Source organism: Schistocerca americana, chromosome 2 (assembly GCF_021461395.2).
Source record: "Schistocerca americana isolate TAMUIC-IGC-003095 chromosome 2, iqSchAmer2.1, whole genome shotgun sequence".
Classification (NCBI taxonomy): Eukaryota; Metazoa; Arthropoda; class Insecta; order Orthoptera; family Acrididae; genus Schistocerca; species Schistocerca americana.
In genome coordinates, this window is record NC_060120.1 from 449,596,610 (window position 1) to 449,606,963 (window position 10,354).

The window sequence follows — 10,354 nt, forward strand, 5'->3', positions numbered from 1 at the left end:
TGCGGAGGCGATCGAACCGCGGTATTGACGGTCTACGCATGGCTGAACTACAGACAACACGAGCCGCGTACCTCCTGCCTGGTGGAATGACTGGAACTGATCGGCTGTCGGCCCCCTCCGTCTAATGGGCGCTGCACATGCATGGTTGTTTACATCTTTGGGCAGGTTTACTGACATCTCTGAACAGTCAAAGGGACTGTGTCTGCGATACAATATCCACAGTCAACGTCTGTCTCCAGGAGTTTTGGGAACCGAGGTGATGCATAACTTTTTTTGATGTGTGTATTAAAGCGGAGACACCATGTGTCGAAACTGGGTATCTCCATCTCTCTCCTCTCTCCTCATCAACAACAATGCAAAGAGGACACTACACACTGCGCAAACTTGTCACAGTCAGCGGCTCTACACGTTGAAAAGTCTGGCACGCAAGCTGGTGAAATGACACCCGATTAGAAGACTTGCACCAGGCGATAAGCCATATGAAATGTTAGTCGGAACCGAACTTTTTGTCAGAATCTATGAACTGTGCAATATGCTGTCAAATTTCTAGTGTCTAGTTCTCACAGAAGGCACAAATATTTATGACATCTTTTGGCTGTGTCTGGGTTACTGACAAGAATAGTGTTCAGTATTCAGTGCTGATCAGCTGACATTCGGAAGAATTACGTGAGGGAAGTTGTATACAGAGAACAGGAAAGACATTTCCGAAAAAACACAGGGAGGCAGTAGTGCTTGGAAGAGAAATTTTTTGAGTGGCGAAGAAAAACTTGTGAGAAGAATAATAAAAATGTTCAATTGTGTGTGAAATCTTATCGGACTTAACTGCTAAGGTCATCAGTCCCTAAGCTTACTCACTACTTAACCTAAATTATCCTACGGACAAACACACACACCCATGCCCGAGGGAGGACTCGAACCTCCGCCGGGATCAGCCGCGCAGTCCATGACTGTGAAACATCCCCTTTGAAAAATTAATGAATTACTGTGCTGACAAACCTCTACGTTATTTGATTTTCAAACAGCTGAGCAAAACTGAACGTACTCAGATATTACTCTCTTTACTTATTCTGATCAACACTAAACTGGCACACAATATTTTTAGCGCAACGCAATCTGACTTTCAAAAATCCCTACAAAAGAATGGCCCTAACTAACAATAATCTATATCTTTCATGAATCACTTACCTCACAAAAATCTTCGTTACTCGAACTACTGCAATACAGCGAGCGCCACTACTTCCAGCTAAATAAAAGATTCTAACTACTGAAGGCACTAACTACTGATAGGCATAGTTAGCAAAAAAAATGGCTCTGAGCACTATGGGACTTAACATCTATGGTCATCAGTCCCCTAGAACTTAGAACTACTTAAACCTAAGTAACCTAAGGACATCACACAACACCCAGCCATCACGAGGCAGAGAAAATCTCTGACTCCGCCGGGAATCGAACCCGGGAACCCGGGCGTGGGAAGCGAGAACGCTACCGCACGACCACGAGATGCGGGCCATAGTTAGCAATTTTTCATAGAAAACAAACAATATATTTACCTTAATAATGTTCAAAAGTCATTATATATATATATATATATATATTATATATACGGTTCACGATATACAGAATTACAAATTTACTCTTTCTGATGGACACACGTCCAGATCGTCCGCTCTCAAAATTCTGCCATCTCTCTCCCCACATCCACCACTGCTAGTGGCTCACCTCCAAAGGCGCAACGCTACGCGCTGTTCACATCCAACTTCCCAACACTACAGTAGCGAATATTCCAACAATGCAAACAGTCACAGACTGCACACAGCACAGTCAGTGATTTTCATACAGAGCGCTACGTGACGTTACCTACATAACAACCTAAACAGCCTACTTACAACTGCAGCGCCTTAGACCGCTCGGCTAGAATAACATTTTGAACTAAGTAGACAGATACAAATTGCATGACGAATAATTGAATACAATAAGTGGAGAAAAATTCTGCGGATGAAATTGTTATCAACACTCCTCATTACCGAGCGAGGTGGCGCAGTGGTTAGCACACTGGACTCGCATTCGGGAGGACGACGGTTCAATCCCGTCTCCAGCCATCCTGATTTAGGTTTTCCGTGATTTCCCTAAATCGTTTCAGGCAAATGCCGGGATGGTTCCTTTCAAAGGGCACCGACGATTTCCTTCCCCATCCTTCCCTAACCCGAGCTAGCGCTCCGTCTCTAATGACCTCGTTGTCGACGGGACGTTAAACAACACTAACCTAACCTAACCACTCCTCATTGTTCCGTCATTTCTGAAAGCACACCAGTAAAATGATATGAAGTATTAGACAGCAATAATTTGTAGAACGAAAAAGCAGCGGCTTGGTTTGCTGGAATTCTCGCTTGTTGTAGGTTCTGACAGTGCTCCAATTTTTCTCGTCAAATCTTAGTTTAAGCTTAGCAGTGGCATGGAAATATTCCCTTTTTCCGCCATTCTTTGTTCGGTTATTGAAAGCAAATAATATCAAGCAGTTCAGTAGCTCATAGCTACTCTCATATTTGCTACTCTTCATATTTTTTCTCCTTGTTCACTCATGATCTAAATTCACCACTAAACAGTCTATGACTTTTTCAGCGATCTTTTTGTCTAGTTCTTAATAGTCCTTAATACGCATCTCACAAGTTACCATCACAAACCAACCTCGATGTCCTTTCACACCATAGTTTTTCTTATTTCCAAACTTTCATTTCCTAGACGGACTTCCTCCAACCAACAAGTTTAACAGCTAGCATGAAAAACGGAATCTTTGATTCTAATAAATCCTTATGTTGTTTGAGTTTCGTGGAAGATCTAACACAACTGCATTTCTGACATGTTCACTTCTTTGGTGTCCTTTTTCTTCTGGGCGTTATATATTTTTTTGAAGAAAAGAAAATCCAGATGTGAAATCAAGATTTTGTACTTGGGTCTCTCGTAACGCGTCTGTGAGACATTTACAGCCTCATAGTGACGTGGTTCATAAGACTACCCTCTGGCTTGGGTCTATTTGACAGCGTAAAGCAACAGACGTCTTGAAGTTCAAATACTGTTGGAAATACGCTCTCGGTAAATTCTCTTGTCCTCTATGGTCCTTCGCCAGTTGACGCACTAAGTTTTGTATTTGCATAGAGTTTCCAATATATGCGCTAATAGAAATTAAAAAAGAATACCCTACAAATTGAAATTGTCAACGCTCTGTGGCGGGGAAACGAGCTTATAGTCCCAGCAGCTTTTTCACCCAATTTAATAATGATGCGCTGACTCTGAGCCTTTGACAGTTGCAGAACTGCTAAAAAATTGAATGTGTTGCATGCCGGAAGTGGCCGACTGCGCACTTCCGGCTCTGTATCCGCCACCCCTTATCTCGGAAGTCCGCAGTCGGTGTTCAGCGAGCGTGCACTCGGCAAAGGCACCCGCCTAAAATACCTGTACCAACATTTCTCTCTCCACCTCTTGATGTAGCTAAATCCTTCCTCACAATCTCTGAAATGGACAAGGACGGAAATAAAATCTTGTACGGAAGTAACTCATCAGAAATAACGAAAATAAAAATACCATAAAATTAACAAACAAATCTTGGATAAAAATATTCTTATGTCTCTAGTTATATACGGGGAGCTTTTAAACGAAATTTCTTCTAAATTTTATCATTTATACTTTGCCGTCGACCACTCAGAAACACAACGATTCTTCTCGAATAACAGTTTTAATCTTATGGTCTCTCGAATGTAATTAGAATACAAGTAACCCTTACTCCAACACGAATATCAAACGTCTGGTGCATGAGAGATATTCAAGTTAACGTCTACAGCTATATTTTGCATGCCACCTTATGGTGTGTGGCGGAGTATACTCTGTCCTCATTCCCTTTTCCATAGGCGAAACTTCGCCCGACCCAGCTAAAAGCCAAATGTGTGTCTTTCTTCATAAGCACAATAAGGTATGTCGCAAACTTAGCATCACATGGCAAATAAGGTACCTCTAAAATATTTAGAAGTGACTCTCGACCATACTCTGACGTATACGCACCACTTCGAGGATACGAGAATGAATATGGAAGCCAGAAATAACATTCTCATCAAGATCACGTGGCGCTCTCGACCAAAAACTCTGAGAATGACGGCACTAGCAACATGCTATAGTCTAGCCTGGTACAAGTCTACTCACCCAAAGGTGGTAAGAGACTAAACTAAACATGTAAGCTCATTCCAAAATGATTGAAACGTATACCAGCTCGCAAGCATAGTGCTACCAGATATTCGTCGAAAATTATCTGCTAATGTGGAGAGAACTAATTAGGACTATCGGGAAAACATTCCATAATATGGATACGTTCTAGCAGCCCCGGGGACGATGTCCGGAACAAGTTTCATCAAAACCACTTCGTTGTTGCAGACATCAACTGCTACGGCGAGTAAACGATTGTGGATCTCCGGACTTCAGAATAACGCGATCTGACCATCCTCTCGTCATGAACAGAATTAGATTGTGTGGACGTCACTCAGCCGCCTTCGATCTGGAGTAGGAACATCCAGGAGTATCCTCCAGAAATGGTACTACCTTGTGGATACCACCAATTGTGACTGCGGTGAAGAACACACCATGGAATAATTTACAGGTGACCTGGACTGTCAACTATGCCCTGCATCTTCCACAGAAGAAGATCTTCTGCTCGCGACTCCGAGCGCAATTCAAAAATGGTTCAAATGGCTCTGAGCACTAAGGGACTTAACATCTTGTAAGTAGGCTGTTTATATTTTCTTATTGGCAACGTTACGTAGCGCTCTGTATGAAAATCACTGGCTGTGCTGTGTGCAGTCTGTGGCTAGTTAGCATTGTTGTCTGCCATTGTAGTGTTGGGCAGCTGGATGTTAACAGCGCGTAGCGTTGCGCAGTTGGAGGTGAGCCGCCAGCAGTGGTGGATGTGGGGAGAGAGATGGCGGAGTTTTGGAATTTGTAACACTGGATGTCATGAACTACTATATATATTATGACTGTTGTTTGTTCTCTATTAACATCTTTCAATTGCTAACTATGCCTATCAGTAGTTAGTGCCTTCTGTAGTTTGAATCTTTTATTTAGCTGGCAGTAGTGGCGCTCGCTGTATTGCAGTAGCTTGAGTAACGAAGATTTTTGTGAGGTAAGTGATTTGTGAAAGGTACAGGTTAATGTTAGTCAGGGCCATTCCTTTGTAGGGATTTCTGAAAGTCAGATTGCGTTGCGCTAAAAAAACATTGTGTATCAGTTTAAGCACAGTCATGTATAAATGTTCAAAGGGGACGTTTCAATCTATAGTCATCAGTCCCCTAGAACTTAGAACTACTTAAACCTAACTAACCTAAGGACATCACACACATCCATGCCCGAGGCAGGATTCGAACCTGCGATCGTAGCGGTCACGCGGTTCCACACTGAAGCGCCTAGAACCGCACGGTCACACCGGCCGGCCCGAGCGCAATTGATGTTGGAAAATTTTGGGCAACAACATTGCAACGTCATATATGTTCTGTCTTTTGTTTTTTATTGTATGTATTTGCTTCTGACTCGAATAAATGAAACAGATCGAAGCCATCTGCCCGGACAATTTGTGATCATAAACGGAGAGTGGCACAGAAATGACCGAAATGCTAAATGTCGTTTCCGAAACTGTTTCACAGAGGAAGATCACACTGAAGTTTCTTCTTTCAATCGTCGAATAATGACAAAACAACGGATTTCGTAGTAAATGACCAAGGAATAGAAAAGCAACTGAAATCTTTCAACAGAGGAAAGGCCACTGGACCTGACAGGATACTACATAGAGTAACTCCTCTTCTAGCAGCAGTATACCATAGGTCTCCAGACGTACGAAGCGTTCCTAATGATTGGGGAAAGGCACAGGTTATTCCTGTTTTCAAGAGGGGTTGTCGAACAGTCATACAAATCTATAGGCCTATATTTCTGTTGTAGAATTTTGGAACGTGTTTTATGATCGCGTATTACACTGAAGAGCCAAAGAAACTGGTACCCCTGCCTAATATCGTGTAGGGTACCCGTTAGCACGCAGAAATGCCACAGCACAACGTGGCATGCACTCGAATAATGTCTGAAATAGCGCTGGAGGGAACTAACACCATGAATCCAGCAGAGCTGTCCATAAATCCGTAAGAGTACGAGGGGATGGAGATATCTTCTGAACAGCACGTTGCACGGCATACCTGTTATGCTCAACAACGATGACCTGAGGATATTGGTGGCCAGCAGAAGTGTTTAAACTCAGAAGAGTGTTCATGGTCCCACTCTGTACCAATTCTTGACGTGTGGGGTGTCGCATTGTCCTGCTGGAACTGCCCGTCGGAATGCACAATGGACATGAATGGATGTAGGTGATCAGACAGGATGCTTATGTACGTGTCACCTGTCAGAGTCGTATCTGGACGTATGAGGGGATCCCATATCACTCCAACTGCACATGCCCCACACCATTACAGAGCCTCCACCAGCTTGAACAATCCCCTGCTTACATGCAGGGTGCATGGATTCATGAGATTGCCTCAATACCCGTACACGTCCGTCCACTCCATACAATATGAAACGAGACTCGTCTGACCAGGCAACATGTTTCCAGTCATCAACAGTCGAATGTCGGTGTTGACAGGCCCAGGCGAAATGTAAAGCTTTGTGTCGTGCAGTCACCAAGGGTAAACGAGTGGGCCTTCGGCTCCGAAAGCCCATAGCGATGACGTTTTGTTGAATGGTTCGCACGCTGATATTTGTTGATGGCCCAGCATTTAAATCTGCAGCAATTTGAGGAAGGCTTGCACTTTTGTCACGTTGAACGATTCTCTTCAGTAGTCGTTGGTCCAGTTTTTACTGGATCTTTTTCCGGCTGCAGCAATGTCGGAGATTTGTCATTTTACCGGATTCCTGATATTCACGGGGCACTCGTGAAATGGTCATACGGGAAAATACCCACATCATCGCTACCTCAAAGATCCTGTATCCCATCTCCCGGGCGCCGACTACAACACCACGTTCAAACTCATTTAACTCTTGATAACCTCCCACTGTAGCAACAGTAACCGATCTAACAACTGCGCCAGGCACTTCTTGTTTTATATAGGCGTTTCCGATCGCAGCGCCGTATTCTGCCTGTTTACATATCTCTGTCTTTGAGTATGAATGCCTCTACCAGGCGCTTCAGTGTATAACGTCTCTGAGAACAAAAATCTCCTCTCTAGGTTCCGAAAACAATGATGGACTGAAGCCCAGTTCGATCTGTTCGTCCACGAGACCCGGTAAGCAGTAGATATAGGTGCCTAGACGCAGTGTTACTTGAATTCCGGAAGGCGGTCTATGCAGTTCCGCATTGTCTCGTATTGAACAGAATATGTAGAATATCAGACCAAAAACTGACAGGATTGATGTTTCTCGCAAACAGAACACAGCATGTCATTCTCGATGGAGACAAGTCATCAGGTGGGAAATTAACTTCAGGCATGATCCAAGGGAGTGTTATAGGCTTATAATTTTTCTATTATATAGGATGATTCAGCCGCTCCTAGCGCTAGGTCTCACGCAAGACCTTCAAAAACCATCCGCGATATTTTCTTATTCTCTCGCTCACTAATGTCAAATTGCTAGTCCTACAGAAGAGTGAACAGGACCAAGAATTTTAATGTAGTTAAATTTAGTACTGGGATACATTTTCGCTGGATGCCACGCTTTTCGAGTTAGTCAAGAGGAACGCGTTTGAATGTCACTGTTATCGCTCCTTGAACTTACTCAACAGTGACATGAAGATTTTCACTCGACTGCTGGCTGCACATCTCGAGTAGACAGTTCATTATGTGGCTTCACAGGACCAGGCATGGTGAGGAGGAGACCTTAAAATCCGCACTGCTTTCTGTCTGTATAGCGACATGACCGCGTTTGCCATAGCTCTCCTCGAGTTCAGCCCGGCCTTTGATAGGACTGACCACGCGACAGCGGTTCTACGATACATGAGGTACCCAGAAACCATCATAGAGGTAGTGATGCGTCTTCTTCGTGGCGCGACGTCCAGGATGTTGTAATACGGCCGCTTCAGGCTGCTGATCCTTATCCAGCAATATTGTACACCTTCGCTTTGAAACTGCTGCTCTAGCGGGCACACGTTTTCCTGCACTGTCTATGCCGACGATCTGGTACTCCATCGTGGTGGCTATAATGTGCGGGCCGCATTGGCGAAGGTGACGACGTACGGGCGGGGCACTGGACAGTAGTGTCAGAGTCCAAAAATCGCATACTTTGTCTACAGGTAAGAGGCCGCCCGATGGTTGCATCGCCCCCCCCCCCACCCCCCCCCCCCCCCGTCCCCACCCCCCCACCCGAAGAGTAACTGACACGATATGTTGCTTGTGCACTGATTTCGCAGGCGTCTATTTAACCAGATCATAGCAGAGCTAACTGATCACCTTCTTAGGACTCTAGTATTCCGCAACGGAAGCGTTATGCCAAGGTGTATTTGGCGTCGCGCTTTCCTCATGTTGCACAGACCCTATCAATGCTGCCGTCTGTGGCCCACTGCATGCTGGTGACTTTGGGAGCCTTTGTTACTATTTGTTAGTGTTTGTTTTAAAATCAGCTACGACTCCCTCACCCTCCCAAGGAAGGCATAGGCCTTTTTCATGTTCAGGTCAGAGTGAAGGCCCTATTTGTAAGCTCTCACATAAACATGTGACGACGTTGTCAGACACGTCTTACAAGACTGCTATACTGGAGGACTTCGTGCCGATCTCTCTCTCTCTCTCTCTGCCGTTGCTGTTATCGGACTTCCCTGCACCTTTCTTCTGCATTGGCCAGTTATTCCTTGAACTGAGTTATATCCACGCTGCACAATTGCCTACACGGATTATTCATGTCAGGAGGAGTTGAACAACGAAACTTTTTTTTTGTTAGGTTTGAACTACCCAGGGCAATCACATTGATAAGAGAAGACATGCATCGATAATTCCGCAGCGAGTAGCACGATGGAGTGTCGTAACGAGACGACCTCATTTGTTTTCCTTCCTTTTTGGTAACAAGAAAGAGACGTCGTGGCCAGGCCTCAGGTTGCGACGCCTGCCCCCTTTGCCCCCGAGCAGCAACCAGCAATGAATAATTTTAAAAAATACGGTCCAGCACACTGACTATCAATTCATTGACTTCGGTTCGATTTCTGCTGTTACACACTTTTTACCATCTTATTTTATTCCTCTAAACATTAAACTATTAGTTAGAAAATTTACATATATTCAAACAGTTCAATATATCTACATAAAATTAACATATTCAGCTGACTTAAGATTACTAACCGTGCACACCAAAAGGCTAAAAGTTAGATCGAGTATACGAGGAAATTTAGAACGGAAGTGTTTTCTCAAGGTGATCTGCTAAGAGGCCCTTTTCCAGTAGATCTCTGGAAGAGAAACTGAGATTTAAAGAGTTAGATACATTAAATTATGTGAGTAGAAGCAGGCTGATGCCCCTTTCAGGTTCCTAGAGTATTTCGCCTTTGTGGGCCGTAGGAACAGGTAAAACGTTCTCTAAAGAGTTATGTGCAAAGTATGTGGCATTTATGACCAGCAGGTCACGTAACTGCGCGGTATCCCAGTGGTCTTTGTTACCCTCTCCCAGTTTTGGGCGCTGAAGACCTTGCTGTCGTGCGCCCACAAAACCCCTCTACTACTACTACTACTCTCCCAGTTTTGCTTTCCTCCTTTCTTAGTTTAAGTAGAACTGTTTTGATTGGCGTAGTTAGGTGCCAACGCCGGAAGTGGTGCAGATATTTTTGTTTTCAGGGTCAACGTGGCAGTGGCAAACAGACCCCTTTTTTTACAGGTTCCTTTATAATCAGGACAGTGAAGGAGAAAAATTATAAATTTAAAAAAAAGTGGTGAAGTGCACTGACTGGTGATTTGGCAGCTAGGGTTCGATTCCCATACTGCCATAATTTTCTTTCATTCTATTCTTCTCAGTTTTAAATGGAAATGGAAGTGAAGTCTCACGCTTCTTGACGGAGCATAGGGGAACGATGCGGGAGACCCGCACCGCCGTACTAGGCAAGGCCCTAATGGAGGTGGTTAGCCGTTGCCTTCCTCCAACCGTAATGCGGATGAATGATGATGATGAAGAAGACACAACAACACCCTGTCATCTCGGGGCAGGTGAAAATCCCTGACTTTACCGGGAATCGAACCCGGGACCCCGTGCTCGGGAAGTGAGAGCGCTAACCCCGAGGCCAAGAGCGGCGGACTCATTGTTAAATGATTAACTATAAAATTTAAATATATTTAAACAGTTCAGTTTGTATACGTACAATTAATATACT